This window comes from Macaca thibetana, chromosome 11 (genome assembly GCF_024542745.1).
Source record: "Macaca thibetana thibetana isolate TM-01 chromosome 11, ASM2454274v1, whole genome shotgun sequence".
NCBI lineage: Eukaryota > Metazoa > Chordata > Mammalia > Primates > Cercopithecidae > Macaca > Macaca thibetana.
Window position 1 is genome coordinate 3,927,762 of NC_065588.1, and position 24,451 is coordinate 3,952,212.

Below are 24,451 nucleotides of genomic sequence, written 5' to 3' on the forward strand. Positions count from 1 at the left end.
AAAGAAAGAAAGAAATAGAAAACTTGAACAGGTTGGGTGCAGTGGCTCATGCCTTTAATCCCAGCACTTTGGGAGGCTGAGGTAGGAGGATCATTTGTGGCCAGGAGTTCAAGACCAGCCTAGGCAACATAGCAAAACTCTGTCTCTGCACAAAATTTAAAAATTAGCTGGGCATGTGCCTGTGGTCCCAAATACCTGGGAGGCTGAGGTGGGAGTGGGAGTATCACTTGAGCTCCAGCATTTAAAGCTGCAGTGAGCTATGACTGCACCACTGCACTCCAGCCTGGCCAACAGGGAGAGATCATGTAGGAAGAAAGAAAAAGAAAAGAGAAGAAGAGAAAAAAGAGGAAAAATAAAGAAAATTAAAACCTAAACAAACCAATAACAAGTAACAAGATTGAAGCTATAATTATGTCTCCCAACAAAGAAAAGCTCAGGACCTGATGGCTTCACTGCTGAATTCTACCAAACATTTAAAGAACTAATGCCAATTCTACTCAAACTCTTCAAAAACACTGAAAAGGAAGAAATACTTCAAACTCATTCTACGAGACAGCATTATCCTTATATCAAAACCCAATAGGGACACAACAAAGAAAACCATGGGCCAGTATCACCCACGAACATAGATGCAAAAATCTTCAATAAAATATGAGCAAACTGAATTCAACAACACATTAAAAAAATCATTCACCATGATCAAGTGGGATTCACATCCCAAGGATGCAAGGATGGTTCAACATACGCAAATCAATCAGCATGACAGATCACAACAGAACCAAGAAGAAAAACCATATAATCATTTTAATAGATGCTTTAAAAGCATTTGATAAAATTCAACATCTTCTTATAATAAAAACCCTCAACAAACTGGATATAGAAGAAACATATCTATTAAGGCCAGATGACAAACCCACAGCTAACATCACACTAAATGGGAAAAAATTAAAAGCCTTTCCTCTAAAATCTGGAACAAGACAAGGATGTCCAGTTTCACTACTGTTACTCAACACGATATTGGAAGTCCTAGCAAGAGTTAGGCAAGAAAGAGAAATAAATGGCAACCAAATTGGAGAAAAAGAAGTAAAATTTTCTTTGTTGACAGAAGACATAATCCTATTCTTAAAGAAACCTAAAAACTCCACCAAAAACTTGTTAGAACTGATAAATTCAGTAAAATTGCAGGATACAAAATCAACATACAAAAAATCAGCAGCATTTATATATGCCAAGAGCAAACAATCTAAAAAAGAAATCAAAAAAGCAATTCAATTTACAATAGCTACAAATAATATAAAATACATAGAAGTCAATTTAAAATGAAAGATCTCTACAGGAAAAACTATAAAATGCTTATGAAAGAAATTAAAGACATAACAAATGGAAAGACATTCCATGCTCACGAATTGAAACAATTAATATTGTTAAAATGACAATACCGCCCAAAGCAATTTACAGGTTCAACATAATCCCTATCAAAATACCAATGACATTCTTCACAGAAATAAACAAACAAACAAAAAGTCCTAAAATTTATATAGAACCACAAAAGACCCTGAATAGCTAAAGCAATCTTGAGCAAAAATAAGGCTGGAAGTCTCACATTACCTGACTTCAAAATATACTACAAAGCTATAGTAATGAAATCAGCATGATACTTGCATAAAAACAGACACATAGACCAATGGAACAGAATAGAGAACCCAGATATAAATCCACACATTTACAGCTAACTCATTTCAACAAAGTCACCAAGAACATAGAATGGGAACAGTCTATTTAATAAATGGTGCTGGAAAAACTGGATAAAGACTATCCAATTTGCAGAAAAATAAAACTATACCACTATCTCTAGCCATATTAAAAAATCAAATCAAATTTAAAGACTTAAATCTAAGATTTGAAACTATGAAACTACTAAAAGAAAACATTGGGGAAATCAGAACACTGGTCTGGGCAAGATTTTTTGTGTAAGACCTCAAAAGCACTGCAACCAAAGCAAAAATGGATCACTGGAATTACATCAAACTAAAAAGAGTCTACACAACAAAGGAAACAATCAACAAAGTGAAGAAACAAGTCACAGAATGGGAGAAAATATGTGCAAACTATCAATGTGGCAACTGATTAATAATAAGAATATATAAGGAGCTCAAATAATTCAACAGCAAAAGAAAAAAAAAACCCCCACAAATAATCCAATTTAAAAGCGGGCAAAAGACCTGAATAGATATTTCTCACAAGACATACAAATTGCCAACAGGTATATGAGAAAATGTTCAAAACCACTAATTTTCAGAGAAATGCAAACCAAAACCACAATGAGACATCATCTCACTTCAGTTAAAACAGCTTTTATAAGAAGACAAAGAATAACAAATGCTAGCAAGGACGTGGAGAAAATGGAACCCTCGTATACTGTTGGTGGGAATGTAAATAAGAACAGTCACCATGGAAAACTATGGAGATGCCTCAGGAAAAAAAAAAAAAAAAAAAAAAAAACTAACATATTATCCAGCAATGCCACTACTGAGTATATACCTAAAAGAAAAAAAAAAATCAATATAGTGAAGAGATATCTGCACTCCCATGTTTACTGCAGAATGATTCGTAATAGCCAACACAGGGAATCAACCTAAGTATCCATCCATGGATAAATGGATAAAGAAAATCTGGTTTTTATACACAATGGATTATCCAGCTGTAAAAAAAGAATGGAGTCATGACATGGGCAGCAACATGGATAGAATGAGAATTCATTATGTTAAGTAAAATAAGCCGAGCACAGAAAGACAAGTATCACCTGTTCTCATTCATATGTGGGAGCTAAATAAGTGGAACTCATGAAGAGACAAAGTAGATTGGTGGTTACCAGAGGCTGGGAAGGGCAGGGGGAGAGAGTGATTAAAGAGGTTGATTAATGGGTAAAAATATACAGTTAGATATAAGAAATAAGACCTAGAAGTAATAAGACCTAGTGTTCAACAGATCAGTAGGGTGACTGTAGTTTATAATAATCTATTGTACATTTCAAAATAGCTAGAAGGGAATAATTTGAATGGTTTCTAGCATAAAGAAGACAAGTATTTAAGGTGATAGAGATCACATTACCCTGATTTCATATGTAAATTTTATGTGAATTTATTAAATTATTGTGTGTCCTGAAAATATGTATGTCTATTATGTATCAACTTTTTAAATATGTATTTAATTGTATAATTATGCCTATAATATACAGAATTGTTAAATATACAATAGCAGCACCAAGAAGGCAGGTGGGAACAAAGATATATTGGAGAAGGAAATAACACCATATGGTAACTCAAATCCACAAGAAGAATCACAGTAAATAAGAAGGTATATGTAATAAGTTAAATATGTAGATGCTACACACTTGTTCTCCCCTTTTTCTATCAGCTTCCTTAAAAGACATACAATTATGTAAAGTAATGATAAAAATGTATAGTTGGGTTGGTAACACATATAGACATAATATATATAGCATAATATATATCAGTTGAACACCCCTAATCCAAAAATCTAAAATCAGAAATCCTTCAAAATTCGAAACTTTTTGAGCCTTTACATAAGGCCATGAGCAGAAAATTCTACTCCTGACCTCATGTGATGGGTCACAGTCAAAATGAAAGAGTTTAATATACAGTTTATCCAAGGGAAAAAATACTTTCCCAAGCCCCTTCAGCTGTAATATATATTTTCCTCACATGTCCAGATTCCCCCACGTAAGCATGTCCACAAAGGGTAGATGTGCCATACATGCAGGCTAGACAGCATATCTGCAGGCTGGATGTGCCAATGGCAGGTTCCTCACAATGCCCCACAAGAGGCCAATATCTATGTGCATTACTGTGTTTTTTTCTTATTCTCTGGTCTGCAGTATAAAGATACTATTGACAAGGTCAAAAAGGCCTGCAGATACCACTATGGATAATAATGATAAGAAAAAAAGGAAAGCATTTATATTTATCTACAGAACAGAAAGTCAAGCTGTTATACCAACTGGGCAGCAGTGTTAAGTCTGAATCTTACAGAAGAGTATGGTGTTGAAATGACCACTATATGATCTGAAGAAACAGAAGGACCAACTATAAAAGTTCTATGTTGAAAGTAATGAACAGAAGTTAATAAAAATAGAAAACTCCTGCAAAAAGCTAAAAACGAAATCTTGCTCAAGTATTGAAAGGGTAGTCCACCAGAATCACAGGGAATCCACGCCACTTAATAGTATGCTGATCATGAAATAACGAAAGGTCGTGATGAACTGAAAATTGAAAAGAACACTGAATATTCAACGGGCATGCCGTGGAAATTTAAGAAAAGATACAGCACTGGTGGGGGGGGGGTCCATTCCAAAATGGCCAAACAGGAACAGATCTGGTCTGCAGCTCCGGTCTGCAGCTCCCAGCGTGACTGATGCAGAAGATGGGTAATTTCTGCATTTCCAACTGAGGTACCTGGTTCATCTCACTGGGACTGGTTGGACAGTGGGTGCAGCCCACAGAGGGTGAGCCAAAGCAGGGCAGGGCATCGCCTCACCCAGGAAGCACAAGGGTTGAGGGATTTCCCTTTCCTAGCCAAGGGAAGCTGTGACAGACTGTACCAGTAAAATCAGGACACTGCTACCCAAATACTGCGCTTTTCCAATGGTCTTAGCAAACGGCACACCAGGAGATTATATCCCACGCCTGGCTCAGCGGGTCCCACGCCCATGGAGCCTTGCACACTGCTAGCGCAGCAGTCCGAGATCAAACTGTGAGGCAGCAGCCTGGCTGGGGGAAGGGCATCTGCCATTGCTGAGGCTTGAGTAGGTAAACAAAGCGGCCGGGAAGCTTGAACTGGGTGGAGCCCAGCGCAGTTCAAGAAGGCCTGCCTGCCTCTCTAGACTCCACCTCTGGAGGCAGGAAATAGCTGAACAAAAGGCAGCAGAAACTTCTGCAGACTTAAATGTCCCTGTCTGACAGCTCTGAAGAGAGCAGTGGTTCTCCCAGCATGGTATTTGAGCTCTGAGAACAGACAGACTGCCTCCTCAAGTGGGTCCCTGACCCCCATGTAGCCTAACTGGGAGACACCTCCCAGTAGAGGCTGATTTACACCTCATACAGCCAGGTGCCCCTCTGAGATGAAGCTTCCAAGAGGAAGGATCAGGCAGCAATATTTGCTGTTCTGCAATATTTGCTGCTCTGCAATATTTGCTGCTCTGCAGCCTGCGCTGGAATACCTAGGCAAACAGGGTCTGGAGTGGACCTACAACAAACTCCAACAGACCTGCAGCTGAGGGACCTGACTGTTAGAAGGAAAACTAACAAAGAGAAAGGAATAGCATCAACGTCAACAAAAAGGACATCCACACCAAAACCCCATCTGTAGGTCACCAGCATCAAAGACCAAAGGTAGATAAAACCACAAAGATGCAGAGAAACCAGAGCAGAAAAGCTGAAAATTCTAAAAACCAGAGCTCCTCTTCTCCTCCAAAGGATCGCAGCTCCTCACCAGCAATGGAAAAAAGCTGGACAGAGAATGACTTTGACGAGCTGACAGAAATAGGCTTCAGAAGGTCGGTAATAACAAACTTCTCCGAGCTAAAGGAGGATGTTTGAACCCATCGCAAGGAAGCTAAAAACCGTGAAAAAAGATTATACAAATGGCTAACTAGAATAAACAGTGTAGAGAAGACCTTAAATGACCTGATGGAGCTGAAAACCATGGCATGAGAACTACGTGACGCATGCACAAGCTTCAGTAGCCGATTTGATCAAGTGGAAGAAAGGGTATCAGTGACGGAAGATCAAATTAAGGAAATGAAGCGAGAAGAGAAGTTTGGAGGAAAAAGAAACAAACAAAGTCTCCAAAAAATGTGGGACTATGTGAAAAGACCAAATCTACGTTTGATTGGTGTACCTGAAAGTGACGAGGATAATGGAACCAAGCTGGAAAATACTCTTCAGGATATTATCCAGGAGAACTTCCCCAACCTAGCAAGGCAGGCCAACATTCAAATTCAGGAAATGCAGAGAACACCACAAAGATATTCCTCGAGACAAGCAACCCCAAGATACATAATTATCAGATTCACCAAGGTTGAAATGAAGGAAAAAATGTTAAGGGCAGCCAGAGAGAAGGGTCTGGTTACCCACAAAGGGAAGCCCATCAGACTAACAGTGCATCTCTCAGCAGAAACTCTACAAGCCAGAAAAGAGTGGGGGCCAATATTCAACATTCTTAAAGAAAAGACTTTTCAACCCAGAATTTAATATCCAGCCAAATTAAGCTTCATAAGTGAAGGAGAAATAAAATCCCTTACAGACAAGCAAATGCTGAGAGATTTTGTCACCACCAGGCCTGCCTTACAAGAGCTCCTGAAGGAAGCACTAAACATAGAAAGGAACAACCGGTACCAGCCACTGTAAAAACATGTCAAACAGTAAAAACCATCGATGCTAGGAAGAAATTACATCAACTAACGGGCAAAATAACCAATTAACATCATAACGACAGGATCAGATTCACAGATAACAATATTAACCTTAAATATAAATGGGCTAAATACCCCAATTAAAAGACACAGACTGGCAAATTGGATAAAGAGTCAAGACCCATCAGTGTGCCATATTCAGAAGACCCATCTCACGTGCAGAGACACACACAGGCTCAAAATAAAGGGATGGAGGAAGATCTACCAAGCAAATAGAAGGCAAAAAAAAAGCAGGGGTTGCAATCCTAGTCTCTGATAAAACAGACTTTAAACCAACAAAGATCAAAAGAGACAAAGAAGGCCATTACACAATGGTAAAGGGATCAATTCAACAAGAAGAGCTAACTATCCTAAATATATATGCACCTAATACAGGAGCACCCAGATTCATAAAGTAAGTTCTTAGAGACCCTACAAAGAGACTTAGACTCCCACACAATAATAATGGGAGACTTAACACCCCACTGTCAATATTAGATAGATCAATGAGACAGAAGGTTAACAAGGATATCCAGGACTTGAACTCAGCTCTGCACCAAGCAGACCTAATAGACATCTACGGAACTCTCCACCCCAAATCAACAGGATATACATTCTCCTCAGCACCACATCACACTTATTCCACAATTGACCACATAGTTGGAAGTAAAGCACTCCTCAGCAAATGTAAAAGAACAGAAATCATAACAAACTGTCTCTCAGACCACAGTGCAATCAAATTAGAACACAGGATTAAGAAACTCACTCAAAACCGCTCAACTACATGGAAACTGAACAATCTGCTCCTGAATGACTACTGGGTAAATAATGAAATGAAGGCAGAAATAAAGATGTTCTTTGAAACCAATGAGAACAAAGACATAACGTACAAGAATCTCTGGGACACATTTAAAGCAGTGTGTAGAGGGAAATTTATAGCACTAAATGCCCACAAGAGAAAGCAGGAAAGATCTAAAATCGACAACCTAACATCACAATTAAAAGAACTAGAGAAGCAAGAGCAAACACATTCAAAACCTAGCAGAAGGCAAGAAATAACTAAGATCAGAGCAGAACTGAAGGAGATAGAGACACAAAAAAACCCTTCAAAAAAATAAATGAATCCAGGAGCTCGTTTTTTGAAAAGATCAAGAAAATAGACAGACCACTAGCAAAACTAATAAAGAAGAAAAGAGAGAAGAATCAAATAGATGTAATAAAAAATGATAAAGGAGATATCACCACCAATCCCACAGAAATACAAACTACCATCAGAGAATACTATAAACATCTCTATGCAAATAAACTAGAAAATCTAGAAGAAATGGATAAATTCCTGGACACATACACCCTCCCAAGACTAAACCAGAAAGAAGTTGAATCCCTGAATAGACCAATAACAGGCTCTGAAATTGAGGCAATAATTAATATTTTACCAACCAAAAAAAGTCCAGGACCAGCAGATTTACAGTCAAATTCTACCAGAGGTACAAAGAAGAGCTAGTACCATTCCTTGTGAAACTATTCCAATCAATAGAAAAAAAGGAATCCTCCCTAACTTATTTTATGAGGCCAGCATCATCCTGATACCAAAGCCTCGCAGAGACACACACACACAAAAGAGAATTTTAGACCAATATCCCTGATGAATATCGACGCAAAAATCCTCAACAAAGTACTGGCAAACCAAATCCAGCAGCACATCAAAAAGGTTATCCACCAAGATCAAGTTGGTTTCATCCCTGGGATGCAAGGCTAGTTCAACATATGCAAATCAATAAACATAATCCATCACATAAACAGAACCAAACACAAAAACCACATGATTATCTCAACAGATGCAGAAAAGGCCTTCGACAAAATTCAACAGCCCTTCATGCTAAACACTCTCAATAAACTAGGTATTGATGGAACGTATCTCAAAATAATAAGAGCTATTTATCACAAGCCCACAGCCAATATCATACTGAATGGGCAAAAACTGGAAGCATTCCCTTTGAAAACTGGCACACGACAGGGATGCCCTCTCTCACCACTCCTGTTCAACACAGTGTTGGAAGTTCTGGCCAGGGCAATTAGGCAAGAGAAAAAAATAAAGGGTATTCAATTAAAAAAAGAGGAAGTCAAAGTGTCCCTGTTTGCAGATGACATGATTGAATATTTAGAAAACCCCATCGTCTCAGCCCAAAATCTTAAGCTGATAAGCAACTTCAGCAGTCTCAGGATACAAAATCAATGTGCAAAAATCACAAGTATTCCTATATACCAATAACAGAGAGCCAAATCATGAGTGAACTCCCATTCACAATTGCTACAAAGAGAATAAAATACCTAGGAATCCAACTTACAAGGGATGTGAAGGACCTCTTCAAGGAGAACTACAAACCACTGCTCAACGAAATAAAAGAGGACACAAACAAATGGAAGAACATTCCATGCTCATGGACAGGAAGAATCAATACCGTGAAAATGGCCATACTGCCCAAGGTAATTTATAGATTCAATGCCATCCCCATCAAGCTACCAATGACTTTCTTCACACAATTAGAAAAAACTACTTTAAAGTTCATACGGAACCAAAAAACAGCCCGCATTGCCAAGACAATCCTAAGCAAAAAGAACAAAACTGGAGGCATCCTGCTACCTGATTTCAAACTATACTACAAGGCTACACTAACCAAAACAGCATGATACTGGTACCAAAACAGAAATATAGACCAATGGAACAGAATAGAGGTCTCAGAAATAACACTACACATCTATAACCATCTTATCTTTGACAAACCTGACAAAAACAGGAAATGGGGAAAGGATTCCCTATTTAATAAATGGTGCTGGGAAAACTGGCTAGCCATATGTAGAAAGCCGAAACTGGATCCCTTCCTTACACCTTATACAAAAACTAATTCAAGATGGATTAAAGACTTAAATGTTAGACCTAAAACCATAAAAACTCTAGGAGAAAATCTAGGCAATACCATTCAGGACACAGGCATGAGCAAGGACTTCATGACTAAAACACCAAAAGCAATGGCAACAGAAGCCAAAATTGACAAATGGGATCTAACTAAAGAGCTTCTGCACAGCAAAAGAAACTACCATCATAGTGAGGCAACCTACAGAATGGGAGAAAAATTTTGCCATCTACCCATCTGACAAAGGGCTAATATCCAGAATCTACAAAGAACTTAAACAAATTTACAAGAAAAAAATCAAACAACCCCATCAAAAAGTAAGCAAAGGATATGAACAGACACTTTTCAAAAGGAGACATTTATGCAGCCAACAGACACACGAAAAAATGCTCATCATCACTGGTCATCAGAGAAATGCAAATCAAAACCACAATGAGATACCATCTCACATCAGTTAGAATGGCGATTATTAAAAAGTCAGGAGAGAGGCGCTGGAGAGGATGTGGAGAAATAGGAATGCTTTTACAGTGTTGCTGGGAGTGTAAACTAGTTCAACCATTGTGGAAGACAGTGTGGCAATTCCTCAAGGATCTAGAACTACAATTACCATTTGACCCAGCGATCCCATTACTGGGTATATACCCAAAGGAGTATAAATCATTCTACTATAAAGACACATGCACACATATGTTTATTGTGGCACTATTCACAATAGCAAAGACTTTGAACCAACTCAAATGTCCATCAATGATAGACTGGATTAAGAAAATGTGGCACATATACACCATGGAATACTATGCAGCCATAAAAAAGGATGAGTTCACGTCCTTTTGCAACGACATAGAGGAAGCTGGAAACTATCATTCTGAGCAAACTATCACAAGGACAGAAAACCAAACACCGCATGTTCTCACTCATAGGTGGGAACTGAACAATGAGAACACTTGGACACAGGGTAGGGAACATCACACACCAGGGCCTGCTGTGGGTGGCGGGATGGGGGAGGGATAGCATTAGGAGAAATACCTAATGTAAATGATGAGTTAATGGGTACAGCAAACCAACATGGCACATGCATACATATGTAACAAACCTGCACATTGTGCACATGTACCCTGGAACTTAAAGTATAATAATAAGAAAAAAAGATACAGCATTAAATTTTTAAAGACATGTAGGGATATAACATGGTGATCACAAAGCAACAGAGAAATTCTTTGATGAGTTTGCCAAGGTCATTGCTAATAAACATCTGACACTAGAACAAGTCTATAATGCTGATGAAACATCACTGTTTTGACATTATTGTCCCAGAAAGACACCAATTACAGCTGCTGAGACGGCCCTTACAGGAATTAAAGATGCCAAGGACAGAATAACTGCTGGGTTATGCTAATACACACATAAGTGTAAACTTGCTTTGACAGGTAAAACCTCATGTTCTCACTGTATTCAAGGAGTGAATTTCTTACCAGTCTACTATTATGTTAAAAAAAAAAAAGGGGAAAGAAAAGGCATGCATCACCAGAAACCTCTTTTCTGACTAGTTTCACAAACATTTTGTACTAGTGGCTCATGCTTACTGCAGTGAAGCTGGACTGGGTAAGAACTATAAGATTTTGTTATTCCTTGACAACTGGTCTCATCATCCTCCAACTGAAATTCCCATTAAAAAAAAATGTTTATACCATGTGCTTTCCCTGAAATGTGACTTCATTAATTAAGCCATGTGACCAGGATATCCTTAGATCAATAAAGAGTAAATATAAAAATATATTCTTGAATAGCATACTAGCAATAGCGAACAGAAATATGGGTGTAGAAAGTTTTCAAAAGCAGTTTAGTGTGGAGGATGCCATATATGCAGTTGCCAACACTCAGAACACAATGACTGAAGACAGAGTCGCTCTGGCCTGTGACTACGTTCAGTGTTGATGATGAGCAATTGGTGATTTCAAAGGATTCTGTATATCATCCAAGGGAAAAAAAAAAAAAAAGATGTATAACCTCCTTACATATGCAAAAAATGTACCTCCAGAGTCTATCGGTAAGCTGGAAGAAGTGAATATCGAAGATGTTTCTAATATTGATAACGAGGCTCCAGTTGTTCATTCGGTATCAATGGTGAAATAGTTAAAATGGTTCTGAATCAAGGTGATTTGATAACAAGTGATGAAGATAACATTAACAATGCAGAGAAAGTGGCTGTAGATAACATGATAAAACATGTGATGAGATTACTAAAGGTCTGGAGCAGTGTGCATTCACACCAAACAAGAATTCATGTCAATTTATAACATCAAAGAAAGATTTCTAAGCAAAAACCATTGTTAGTGAGGTAGATGACTCTAAACGGAACATTTTTAAAAGCCATTCAGCAAAATGCTTCCTCATCTCTATAGGACCCGCTACTTGGTCCCTCAATCACTTCTGATGTTTTACCTAAAGTCAAAAAATACAGTGTATAGGAACATTTTAATCAAGACACAGCATCATAGGTGGAGACAAAGCTTGCCACTGTTTGCAGCTGCTGCTGTTTAACATCTGATAAACATATTCTGGTTATGCTATTGCACTGCTGAGTTATCCTGAACATATTATTTTTTTACTGTATTAAATGCATGTCATACTTTTTACTGTTAAGAATTTATGGCCGGGCGCGGTGGCTCAAGCCTGTAATCCCAGCACTTTGGGAGGCCGAGGCGGGTGGATCACGAGGTCAGGAGATCGAGACTATCCTGGCTAACATGGTGAAACCCCGTCTCTACTAAAAATACAAAAAACTAGCTGGGCGTGGTAGCGGGCGCCTGTAGTCTCAGCTACTTGGGAGGCTGAGGCGGGAGAATGGCGTGAACCCGGGAGGCGGAGCTTGCAGTGAGCCGAGATCACGCCACTGCACTCCAGCCTGGGAGACACAGCGAGACTCCGTCTCAAAAAAAAAAAAAAAAAAAAAAAAGAATTTATGTATGAATATTCAGACTGGGTGTGGTGGCTCACGCCTGTAATCCCAGCACCCTGGGAGGCCCAGGTGTGTGGATCACTTGAGGTCAGGAGTTCAAGACAAGCCTGGCCAACATAGTGAAACTCTATTAAAAAAAAAAAAAAATTAGCCCGGTGTGGTGGTGTGCACCTGTAATCCCAGTTACTTGGGAGACTGAGGCACGAGAATCATTTGAACCCAGGAGCTGGGGGTCACAGTGAGCCAAGACCATGTCACTGCATTCCAGCCTGGGCGACAGAGTGAGACTCTGTCTCAAAAAAAAAAAAAAAAAGAACTTATGTATGAATAAGGTAAGAAAATGAATGCTTATTGGTAGCATGTAAATTCAGAGTCAGAAATGATAATGCCAAATCACCACAGATTTGTCCACATGGGTGGTAGAGATATGACATCTTTGCATTCTAATGAATCAGTGTATACTTTGTTTCACGCACAAAAGTATGAAAAATGTTATATAAAATTACCTTTGAACTATGTGTATAAGGCGTATATGAAACATAAATTCATGTTTAGAATTGGGTACTATCTCCAAGATACATTATTATATAGAGGCGAATATTCCAACATTTAAAAAAAGTAAATAGAAAACAAAAAGTAAAATGGCAGATGTAGGCCGGGTGCGGTGGCTCACACCTGTAATCCCAGCACTTTGGGAGGCAGAGGTGGGCGGATCACGAGGTCAGGAAATTGAGACCACCTGGCTAACACGCTGAAACCCCGTCTCTACCAAAAATACAAAAAAATTAGGCAGGTGTGGTGGAGGGCGCCTGTAGCCCCAGCTACTCCGAAGGCTGAAGCAGGAGAATGGCATGAACCTGGGAGGCGGAGCTTGCAGTGAGCCGAGATCGTGACACTGAACTCCAGCCTGGGTGACCAAGTGAGACTCAGTGCCTAACCAATGCTACCTAACACTACACCAAAGAAAACAAGCAGATGGAAAATACATGAAAAGATGTTCAACATCATTAGTCATTAGAGAAATACAAATTTTAAAATTTGAAAACAATTTTGCTCAGTCAGGCGTAGTGGCTCATCTCTATAATCACAGCACTTTGGGAGACTGCAGCCAGAAGACTGAGACCAGGAGTTTTAGACTAGATCACTTGAAGTCAGTAGTTTGAGACTAGCCTGGGGAACATAGCAAAACCTCATCTCTACAAAAAATTTAAAAATTAGCCGGGCATGGTAGCACGCACTTATAGTCCCAGCTACTTGGGAGACAAGAAAGAGGATTGCTTGAGCCCAGGAGTTCAATGTTACAATGAGCTATGATCACACCACTGCACTACAGCCTAGGCAACCAAGCATGACTCCGTCTCAAAAAAATAAAAAAAATATATATTTTTTCTATTTTTTCACCTGGAAATTTGTACTTTTAGATTCTGCATTTAGGTCTATGATCCATTTTTAGTAAATTTTATAGTATATAAATTTTTATACACATTAGTATATTTTATATACTATATATAGACTATATATGTTATATACTATATAATATACTATATAATTTTTATAGTATAGCAAAGTATGAAGTGAAGTTCATTTTTCTGCATATGGGTATCCAATTGTTTCAGCATCATTAGTTAAAACTGTCCTTTTCCCACTGAATCTTACCTTTATTTAAAAACTCATGTGTTTGTGGCCCTATTTTTTATTCTATTCCATTCCATTAATTAACTTCCCTAACTTGATGCCAATACTACACCGTTTTGATTATTGTTGTTTCACACTGAATCATTAAATCAGATAGCATTAGCTCTCCAAATTTTTCTTTTTCAGAATTGCTTTGGCTATTATAGGTCCTTTGATTTTATTTTTACTGGGATTGCATAGAATTATCAATCTGTCTGGAGAAAATTGGCATCTTAACAATATTGAGTATTCTAACCCATGAATAAATTATATCTCTCAACTTATTTAGGTCTTAATTTTTTCAAGAATATTTTGTAAGTTTCAATGTACAGATATTGCAAATCTTTTATGCTACTTTCAGGCTTACTTATTTCACATTTTTGACAGTAATGTAAGTGGAACTGCATTTCAAAAGTCAATTTCTGATTATACATTGCTAGCATATAGAGAGATACACTGATTTTTGTATATGAATTCTGTATCTAGCAACCTTATGAAACTCATTTATTAGTTCTAAGAGCTTTTTAAAGATTCCATCAGATTTTTACACAGGCATCATATCATCTGAATAAAGACAGCTTTCTTTCTTTCTTCTAAGATTTAGATGCCTTTTTTCCTTTCCTTTTTCCTTAGAACTTCTAGTAGAATACTGAATAAAGAATGGATATCATTGCCTTGTTCTTGATCTTAGGGAGAAAGTAGTCTTTCACCATTAAGTTGTTAGATAAAGGTATTCTGAAGATGCCCTTTATGTCAGGGGTCCCTAAGACAACCCTCAGGGTTGATGATTTGCTAGGACTCACAGACTCAAAAGTTGCTCTACTCATGGTTACACTTTATTACAGTGAAAGAACATAGAGTAAAATCAGCAAAGGGGAAAAGCACATGGGGTGAAGTCTAGAAGAAACTACATACAAGCTTCCAAGTGTCCCTTCCCAGTGTAGTCACATGGAACACACTTCATTCTCCCAACTATGTACGACAATATGTGCAAAGTGTTACCAACCAAGGAGGTTCACTTGAGCCAAAGTGTACAGGGTTTTTACTGGGTATGAGTCATGTAAACACAACAGCACCTGTGTGACTGACCTTTTACTGAAGTTCCAGATTCCCAGAGGGAAAGCAGGTCTTCACCATAAACCGCATTGCTAGTATAAATAATCTGGACAAACTGGTATAGCACGGCTCAAGGACTCAGGCATGCAAATACACTATTAAGACAAAAAATTTCAAGAGCTTAGTTCCCTGGAGGTGAGCAAAGGACAGTCATGGAAACAAGCTTAAGAATGGACAAGGTTTGAACAACCCCAGCCTGCTGAGTTAACCCCCTTCCAGACACCTTTCATTAAGCTGAGCAAGTTCCTTTCTATTCCTAGGTTGCCGAGAATTTTAATCAGGAGTCGATATTCGATTTTGTCAAAGGCTTTTTCTGCAGGTACTGGAATCACCATATAGTTTTTCATTTTAGTTTGTTTACCTGGTGAATTACATTGATTGCTGTTCAAACATTAAACCAACCTTGCATTCCTGGAATAAACACCAGTTGGTCATGATGTATTAATCCTTTTATATATGTTAGAATTGAGTTGCTGAAATTCTGTTTAAAATTGTGGACATATGTTCATGTAGGATACTGGTCTGTAGTTTTCTATGATGGGTTTTGAAATAAAGGTATGACAGCCTCATGAAATGAACTGTTAAGTATTACCACCTCTTCAATTTTCTAAAATTGTGTTAATTAGTATGATTTCTTCCTTAAATATTTGGTAGAATTCACCACTGAAACCATCTGGACCTAGAATTTTCTTTAAGAATGATTTTTTCCTGCAAATTCAAATTCTTTAACAGATGTTAGACTATTTGTGTTATGTTTCTTCAGTGAGCTTTAGTAGTTTATGTCTCTCTAGGAATATGTCCATTTGATCTAAGTTGCCATACTGCTTGATATAAAGTTGTTCATAACATTCCTTTATTATCCTTTTAATGTCTTTAGAATATGTAGTGATGTCACCTCTCTCATTCTTAATATTGGTAACTTGTGTCTTTTTCTCCTGATCTGTTGGGCTAGAAACTTATTAATAGTATTGATGTTCTCAAAGAACTAGCTTTCGGTTTCACTGATTTTCACTGTTATTTTCTGTTGTAGTGATTTCCACTCTAACCTTTATTTCCTTGCTCCTGCTTAACTTCCTCTTCTTTTTCTAGTTTCTTAGAAAGCTGTGATTATTGATTTGTAACATTTCTTCTTTTCCAATACAGCCATTAATTTAGCTACAAATTTCCCTCTAAGTACTGCTTTGGCACCATCTACAAATTTGATATGTTATGTTTTCATACTTTCTATTTTCTCTTTTCATTTCTTTAACCCATGGGTTACCTTAAAGTGTTATTTATTTACCAAATGCTTGGGAATTTTACAGATCTTTCTGTTACTGGTTTCTAACTTAACTCCATTTAGGTCAGAAAGTACATCTTGCATGACTTCAATTCTTTCAAATGTACTGAGACATGTTTTATGGGCCAGAATATGGTGTATCTTTTTACACGTTCTCTATGTAGTTGGAAAAAAAGAAAACCCATGTATTTCAGCTGTTGATGGGTGAACTGTTCTATAAATGCCAAGCAGATCAAGTTAGTTGATAGTGGTGTTAAAGTTTTTTATACTGTTGCTCATTTTCAATATACTTATTCCATCAATTATTTGGAGAAAACTAGTGAAATCTCCAGTATAATTGGGTATCTATTTCTTATTGCTATTCTATTGATTTTGTTTCATGCATTTTAAAGCTCTAATACAAGATGTCTAAAATATCCAGGATTGTTTCTGGTTAACTGATCTCTTTTATCATTCTTTATCCTTGATAATATCATTATCTCTGAAATCTACCTTAACAATAATAAACCATTCACACTTTTTCTTCATTAGTGTTAGCCTGTGTATCTTTATTCAGTTTTATTCTATTCACGTCTTTATATTCAAAGTGTATTTCTTACAGACAACTTATACTTGGGTCTCGTTTTTTTTTTAATCCAGTCTGAAAATCTATGTCTTTTAATTGGAGTGTTTGGTCTATTTATATGTAGTATGATTATTGATATGGTTAGCTTTAAGTTTACCATCTTGTTATTTGCTTTTTTTTTTTTTTTTTTGGGGGTCCCACCTGTTCTTTGTTCTGTTTTTCTTCTTTTTCTATCTTCTTTCAGATTGAGTGCTTTTAGGATTTCATCTTGTCTCCTTTGGTGGCTTATTAACTGTAATTATTTGTCTACATAATATGTTTATTTCTTCACTTTCTATGCTATCACTCACTCCAATTTAACTTTTCTAGCTGATCCAACCTTTCCCACCCATCATCACTTAAAAACAAACAAAAGATACTTCCTAGGATGTCTAATGAACTTCACATTACTAAATCCTATGCTCTTTCAGTCCTCATCTTACTTATTTCACGGTAACATTTCACAGTTTGTCCTCTGTCCTGAATCACTCTTCTCTTGGTTTCTATGACATGACACTCTTCAGATCATCTTATTTTTTTGACCATAAATTCTCAGTCTCCTTTCACTTTGACTTCTCCTCAGCTTGTAACTTTTAGAGTTCCTCATGGCTCAGTCCTAGCCCTTCTTGTTTTCTCTCAGAATCTTCAAAGGATGGTCCTCAGGGATTATGAGATCATTCAAAGGCATTTTCAGGGGCAAAGTAATGAAATAAATTTGTCGACATACATTTTGAAAAGTTGAAATGTAAGATTAATGATGATCTGCATGAAAAATCACTTTATTTTCTTTAAAGTTATCATTCACTATAATATTCCATTGTATTCACTCTCTGTTGATACATTTCACATGAGCCATAGTTAGCATTTACTTAAATACAGTAGTATAAAACTCAAGGAAACTTTCAGATTATTTTCATGCAAAGCACAAAGTCCATTTGCTTTGTTGATAAGGATAAAGAAGAAACCAAGAGAAAAGACGCATTCCTCGGTGAAAACAGGTGAAGATTCTTGATACTGCTGAGAAGCTAGTCAATTCAAATTTAATGCCTGAGAAGAAACAAACTATTGACCAAAATTCTTTATTAAATGATTCTATTCGATGTCTTATATTGTCATGCAACAAAATATAGAAAAGCAATTACTATCACGTGAGTGTTTCAGTATATATTTTGTTTTACAATTGGACAAACTACCTGTGGAGAAAATATAAATCAGTGCTTGACACATATATAGTATATAAGGTAAAAATAACAACTTTTTTTCCACATATCAGTGAAAACTTATAGTACAAGGAAGACAGTTCTTATTTAGACAATGATACTTTTGTGAGCTATGACATAAGTTGAAAAAGGTGTAAGACATTCAAAATTGACAGAGCAAGAAGTATACAAATAGCAAAAACATACACTGTTATATTACTAAAAGATTCTTTATATGAAATAGGAGTCAACAATATGCCTCCTGATTATAATTGAGTGTTGAAGGAAATAATGGAAATTAAACATCATCAAATATTGACTATTCAGAGTACATGCTCTCAGATGTTGCAGAAGGAAATGGCAGCGTTTGCAAAATTATTCTTCCCACGCAAGTTTGCTGGCTGTCAAGGAAAAAGGTGCTGACAAGTTTCTGAAAGGAGGGATGAGATTTAAAAAAACAAAAAAAATTCTTCATAATGTTGACAATACCAAAAAGTAATTCTGTTTTCTAGAGGCCTGCTTAAGTGGAGTATAGCAGAGATATATCTAGAATTTTAAATAGTGTGAACCTACTACTTCAGGGCCAAAATACCCTGATTTTTAATGCTGAGAATAAGATATATTTTTCAAAGTCAGCAAGCTATGTTGCAAATGGCTCAATTGCTAGGATGTGATTCCTTCCCAAAACCTGATGGTTTTCTTCACTCATCAGAGAGTGAGACTGATTACACTATTGTGTGTATAAAGAACATGACTAAATGTGAAAACAAAACATGGGAAAATACTTTCCAGATACTGAAGAAGTCAGAAAATGACTTAAGAATCCATTTGTTACTATTTTCCAAACATTCAGGCTGGATGAAACATTCACCCTAATATTATAGGCTTGTCAATCGAGCAACTGAAAGAGCACAGGATATAGTCTTCAGGGAGAAATCTTCCAATAACTTCTCAGTCTGTGTTTGACCTTGATATTCCAAAACATCTGACAGGGCCAGCAAACACAAGTTGCAATTTCTGATAATCTATAATTGTGGCATAACATTTCCTAATTTAGTAGACATATGGAGTAATCAAAGTTTGGTCTAATCTTCATCTCAAACTATCATCAAATTAGATACAAGTACTTTGTAAGAAGCTGCAAAAAAAATCATCCTTCTCAATGATAATAAAAACATTAATTTCTAAAATACTGTTTTATTGGGGGCTGGGCACGGTGATTCACGCCTGTAATCCCACGACTTTGGGAGGCCTAGGCGGGTGGATCACTTGAGGTCAGGAGTTTAAGACCAGCCTGGCCAAAACAGTGAAACCCTGTCTCTACTAAAAATACAAAAATTAGCCAGGTGTGGTGGTGCACACCTGTAGTTCTAGCTACTCAGGAGGCTGAGGCAGGAGAATCACTTGAACCCAGGAGGCAGAGGTTGCAGTTAGCTGAGATCATGCCACTGCACTCCAGCCTGGGTGACAGACTATAGACACTGAGGCTCAAATTTCAATTTCCAGCCCAGCCTTCTCTGAGCTCCAGACTTACCTACCTAACCAACTACCTTCCAAACTTTACTACTTGATGCCTCATAAGCACATTAAACATAGTGAGTTAAAAAACAAACTCCTGTTATCTTCCATATGGCTTTCCCTTTTCCAAGCTCAGTGAAAACATCTTGTTCCTGGCTGCCTGTGCCAGAAAGCTAAGTCATCATCTAAGATGCAGCTTGAATTGATCTTCTCTCTCTCTCCCCACTTAGTAATCACCTTCATAGGTGACTTCATAGTCACACCACATAGTCCAAGTCACCTTCATCTCTACCCTGGATTATACTGTAACCTATTAGTCTTCCTACAGCCTGTTATCCCCCTCAGCATTAGTTTTCTTTTGCTGCTAGAACAAATTACCACAAACGCAGTTGCTTAAAAACAACACTAATTTAGTTTCTTACATTTCTGTAGAAATCTTGCATGCGTCTCAATGGGCTAAAATCAAGTTGAGTTTGATTCCCTTCTGAAGGTTGTAGGAGAGAATCTATTTCTGTGGTTTTTCAAGCTTCTAGAAGCTACCCACATACCTTGGCTTGTGACCTCCTTCCTTCATCTCCAAAGCCAGCCATGTTGTATCTCTTTGACCATTCTTCCATAGTCACTCCATGTCTTTTGTCCCCATGTTCTACTTTTAAGGACCCTTGTGATTACCTTGGGCCCCCCCCCCCCCCCAGATAATCCAAGATAATCTCTTTATCTTAAGGTCAGCCAATTAGCTAATCACCTCCCCTTTGACATGTAACGACATATTCACAGATTCTGGGTATTAAGATGTGGTTATCTTTGGGAGGCCATTATTATGTCTACCATATTTTCTAATACATAAACTCATTTTCTACACAGCAGCCAGAGTAATCTTTTTAAAAACATAAATATGTTCATGACACTTCCTTCAATGTGTTACCACTCCTCTAAGGATAAAGTTTAAAATATTAATCATGTGCCACAAATCCATGCATGGCCTGGTTCCCACCTCCTGGGCTTGTCTTCTGGCACACTGTGTCCCAGTCACATAGGCTTCTCTCTTTTTCTCAAGCACCAAGCTCCTTTCTGCCTCAGGATCTTTGCTCACACTATCTCTGCTGTCTGAACAGCTCTCCCTACCTTCCAGCCAACCTTTACCTAGCTAATGCTTGCTCAATCCTTCAGATCTCTATAAAAGTTACTTTCACAGGGTGGCCTTTCCTGATTGCCCACTCTAGTACCAGCTCCCCCTACACTGTCACAGTACTCTTTTTCTTTCATATCTTTTTATCACATTAAATGTTATCTGCGTAATTATTTGTTTAATGTCTGCCTGCCTGCACCAGACTGCAAACCCATAAAGGCTGGGACCTAGTCTGTTCTGTTCACCACTGTAATCCCTGGGACTTCGCACCAACTAGCTTGCAATACGTGCTCAATAAATAAGTGAGTGCCATTATATGTTATTATATGACCAGCAGGCAGGTAAAGTATATGCAGTGTGGATATGCTGGACAAAGGCATGATTCATGGCCCCAGGCAGGATGGAGTACAATGGCATGAGATTTTATCACACTACACAGTACAGTATGCAACTTAAAAGTTATTCATTGTTCATTTCCGGAATTTTCCATTTCATATTTTCAGACTGCAGCTGACTTCTGGTAACTGAAATTGTGGTAAGTGAAACCAGGAAAGCGAAACTAAAATAAACTAACAAATTACTAGAGAAACCCACATGTAGAATGTTGATTTTTAAAACCAAATTGTGCTTATCAATAGCACTCATATGCTCATAGGAAGAAAAACTATTAGTAGTAACAAAATACAGTAGCAATAAGACAAATATGTCTTATTTGGGTGACAAAAGAAGAATGTGGGAGGATCTGTGGAGGGTTCCCCACTTTTAACAAAAGTCGGCCTGCTCTGCTGAAATTAAGCAAAATCACACGGGTGATTTCAAAGAAAACCCATTTCTTACAAAGAAATGAGATAATGATATAACAAACCAAGTATATAAGACATTCATTAATGCCTTTATAATTCTCACAAACACACAAATAATCCAATAGCAAATTCTGATGTATGTGTGACGGAGGAGGGAAAATTCATAGTAGGAGCAAAGAATTATCTCTGGTCCATGCTCATGCAACCACCATCATGAATTCAACAAATATTTATTGAGTGCCTACTATGTGTCAGGCTCTGTTCTCTAGTTGAAGATACTATAGGAAAAATAACAGAGAAAAATCCCTGTCCATATGGAGCTTACAATATAGTGAAAGATTTAAAACCCTGAGTAAGACATATACTTGGGTGGCTAAAGGGTTTGTTATGGAAAATTTAAGGACTGATAACAAAAATGGAGCATATAGTTACATAAAGATATACACAGATATAAATACAAAATGAAGGCTGCTGATGACAGATAGTGAAACTGAATATATAAGCAGAGAGTGCATTCTCATTATTCTAAATTATTTTTGCTAAAATCAAATACAAGTAATTACTTTCCTCTAATGTGGCTTGATGAGAGTATTATATGTATGAATCAAAAATACTAAGATGATGACTATTGTTATATGATGCACAAGAAGGAATCATAATGTGCAACCAACAAATCCAGACTAACAGACTAGTTTCTACTGGATAAAAACTTAACTTGAAAACTTAGGGAAATGTACTGATAAACTTTCTAACTTATCTGGAAATATATTACAGAAATGAGAGGGGAAGAATACTGATTATAGGAAATTATTGCAAATATGGAAATTAGGGGTCATTAAAGTAAATTTACGCAGTTATCTCAGCATGGGGTAGTTTCGTATGTTTCATATACAATTATGCATTGCATAAAAGCTTTCAGTCAACCAGGGATTGCATATACAACAGAAAGATTATAATACTTTATTTTACTGTACCTTTTCTATGTTTAGATACATAAATACTTTCCATTGTGTTACAAATGCCTACAGTACTCAGTACAATAATATGCTGTACAGATTTCTAGGTTAAGAGCAATAGACTATTCCATATAGCCTTAGGTGTGTAGTAGGCTTATAAAAGTTCACTCTATGATGTTCGCACAATGAAAAAATTACCCAACAACCAATTTCTCAGAACGTATCCCCATTGTTAAGAGGCGCACGACTGTATTTAGTCCAACAACCTGCTGAAATATGATTCTGTCATTTTTCCAGTCAACTCCTAAGTTGTAAATACCGTACATCTGCCATCTTACCAGGCAGTTTCAACCATAACAACAGAAGAATACTCTTGGCAAATAGATCCCACTCTCTGAGGGTTGTGTTGGGGCTCAGAAAATGCTACCCAGAAGTATGACACTTTGGCATGCTGAGTACTTCGAACTAAACGAGATTGGAAGGCCTCAGCAGCAGCCTCGGAAGCAAAGTCTCCCTCTGATCTTGTCTTACCCTTCTGTCTCCTGCCCATCTTTCGCCCCTGAAGTGAGTCACAGAAACCAGAATTCTTCTTCCCCAAGGTGAGTGATAGAAACTAGAATCCCTCTCCTACAAAGCAAGCCATAAAAACTGGAACTATTACTGTAACCTTTCCCTGCCCTTCTCTGTAGGAACTGGCCATAAAGAAATTCTCTAACCTACCTTGCCTGATAGCAGGTCGCTAAGACCCTCATTCCAGAAGGGTCCTTCCTCCTCTGTAGGAGGAAGAAATGATACACAGAGAGGTCAAGAAGAATCTGAACAAACAGGTCTTGCTGGGTTTCCTCCCTCAGTTTATTAACATGAGAGTATATCCTTTGTCCGCTCACATTTTTATACAGTTGTCTATGCCTCATGGGTCCTACGCATAAAAATAGAGATCTCCCTGGTCTCTGAAGTGCCGGGTGGCGTAAAACTTTGATTAGATCTGCTATGCTTTACCTTGTTAACCTATCTTCTGTTTCAAGGAGCGGTGGCTGTGATCCTTACAATGGGTGGTGAGGAAAGGTATTACACTTTTCCGTCCCTACGTTGCACTTTAAATAAATAAATGTATAAAAGCAAAGTAGACAAAAATACATGAAGTCACAATGAAAATACCAGAGTCAACCAAGGAAGAAGGCAGACTTGCAGTTGAAATGTCCCAGATCATCACTTTGTCCACTGAACGAAAACATCTAAGAACATAACAGTCCATACTCCAAGTTTTAAACGGCTGTCCACCAAGAAGGGAAAAGGAGAACTGACGGCTCCTCTTAGGCCCATTCAAGACAAGGGGGTCGAATTCCCTTGCTTTAGACGGATGGGACTGGCAGGGAAACCTGAGGCAAATGACTGACTACAGGTTCCAAGGCCAGTTACTCCAATTAGAAAGCAAAACACAGAGTTTCAAAAAACAGTGAAGGGAGTCGGGAGGCTGAGGCACGAGAATCGCTTGAACCCGGGAGACGGAGGTTGCGGTGAGCCGAGATCGCGCCACTGCACTCCAGCCTGGGCGACAGTGCGAGACTCCGTCTCAAAAACAACAACAACAACAACAAAAAACGGTGAAGGCATGAGGCTGAAACATCACAGGAAGTAAAATAAATAACTGTGACAAGAAAACAATAACGCATTGGAGAATCCACCGAGGCACTTCCACTGCTGAAAAAGGTAGAGGTTGCAGAAGCCAAAAGGCCCTGGCACTCCGGTCCCGGAACTCAACACCCGGACTGAAGCCAGCGCGGGGAAGCAGTTCCGGTGGCCCCTTCCCGCCCCTCGCTCATCAAC

The 24,451-nt window shown here is 37.9% G+C and overlaps 3 protein-coding genes across 8 annotated transcripts in view; 2 read left to right on the forward strand and 1 right to left on the reverse strand.

The window, feature by feature from the left end:
* The window catches only part of TIGAR (TP53 induced glycolysis regulatory phosphatase), a 1,172,566-nt gene that overhangs the window by 677,729 nt on the left and 470,386 nt on the right, over nt 1–24,451 (forward strand). The window lies entirely within an intron of this gene.
* CCND2 (cyclin D2) overlaps nt 1–24,451 on the forward strand; it is a 734,493-nt gene that overhangs the window by 277,975 nt on the left and 432,067 nt on the right. The gene's annotated exons all lie outside the window — the stretch shown is intronic.
* Nucleotides 1–24,451, reverse strand: part of PARP11 (poly(ADP-ribose) polymerase family member 11) — a 55,096-nt gene that overhangs the window by 30,368 nt on the left and 277 nt on the right. The window contains exons 1-2 of one of the 6 annotated variants that reach the window (XM_050750174.1): nt 23,624–24,427; nt 15,110–15,231 (exon numbers count right to left, since the gene is read on the reverse strand). The exons of 2 other annotated variants lie outside the window; for them this stretch is intronic. The gene's annotated coding sequence lies outside the window, so the exon portion shown is untranslated. Of the gene's footprint in view, nt 1–15,109; nt 24,429–24,451 lie in introns of those variants that run through there. 3 more of the 6 variants (XM_050750172.1, XM_050750175.1, XM_050750171.1) reach the window with 3 other exon arrangements.